The 1,202-nt window shown below is 41.4% G+C and overlaps 1 pseudogene; it reads right to left on the bottom strand.

The window, feature by feature from the left end:
* The window catches only part of LOC116099996, a 2,261-nt pseudogene that overhangs the window by 461 nt on the left and 598 nt on the right, over positions 1-1,202 (bottom strand).

Below are 1,202 nucleotides of genomic sequence, written 5' to 3'. Positions count from 1 at the left end.
GGGTTCCTTTCAATGGCTTCTGTGTAGTGTATCATGGCCTGGGGGGGTAGTCACCTTTCTGGAAGCATTCATTACCCTTGTTCTTCTCCTCCAAAGCTAAGTCAGGGTTGATATAAGCCAGTTGCTCTTGTTCCTTCAGAATTTTCTCTGCCTGCTGGCACTTCTTGAGCACATCTGGGGTTCGGTGCTCTGCCAGAGACTTATTGTAGAAATGGATAGCGTCCTTGTAACTTTCTTCTTTGAAATAGGAATTGCCAATTCGGGCATAAGCTTTGGCGATCCGCTGGTAGTCCTCTCGGTTCTCTCTGCCCACTTCAATGGCCTTCTCACAGACATTTGGAATTCTGAGAATTAGGTCCCCAGTAGATGGGGGTCATTTGGTGAGGATGGTTAGGGTTTACTAATAGTTGTTCTATGTAAATGTTTTTATTTCCTCAGATGAGGAGATGACATAAGAGCCATTCCCAAGCCTTTCGAGTTCCTTCTGAACTCTCACTGGCTGGTTCAACTCAGCTGTCTGGTCTAAACTTCTGATTCAAACTGGTTTCTCTCGACTTCTGACTGAATTGCTCTGCCTAATCTCAAACTAATTCTGCCAATATGTTTTAATCTTCTGGCTCATTCTCATTCTCTGGTTCATTCTGGTTTCACCTGCATCTAGCTTGTTCTCTCTGCAACCTGTCTCTGTAAAATTGTTCCAGTAAGAAAGTCTTGGTAAAAACTAACTCTCTCTCTCCCTCCCTCTATACCTTTCTCCATCTCTCCCTTATATCCTTCTTTCTTTCCTATCTAGTGATAGGAGGTAAAACTTGGGGAGAGAATATTGGAGGAAAAAGAATGGAAAAAAAGAAGAATGCACAAAGTAGTAAAAGATAAATTAAACTCCTCTCAACCATCTGTGTCTCTTCACCCCAACCCAGATCTACATGGAAGGCTGAGCACTGACTGTTGGCTTTCTCTTTGGAGAAGTAACTAATAGGTTTGAGGAGTATCTTCTTCTCTTAGTGTTGGCTATTCTAAAGAATGCAAAGAGGAGCTCCTTCCTCTGAATGAATAATCGGCAGAAAAGTGATGCACATTTGCATAGAACCACACGTCTGGTCCAACAGGAAATAATAAATATATGAAAATTTAAAAAAAAAGAAGAGTCGACATTGTATGGTTTCTCTTCACAGCAATAAAATGCAAACTAAAACATACCA

This window comes from Mastomys coucha, unplaced genomic scaffold, assembly GCF_008632895.1.
Source record: "Mastomys coucha isolate ucsf_1 unplaced genomic scaffold, UCSF_Mcou_1 pScaffold20, whole genome shotgun sequence".
NCBI lineage: Eukaryota > Metazoa > Chordata > Mammalia > Rodentia > Muridae > Mastomys > Mastomys coucha.
This window is presented reverse-complemented; position numbering and strand designations above follow the sequence as displayed.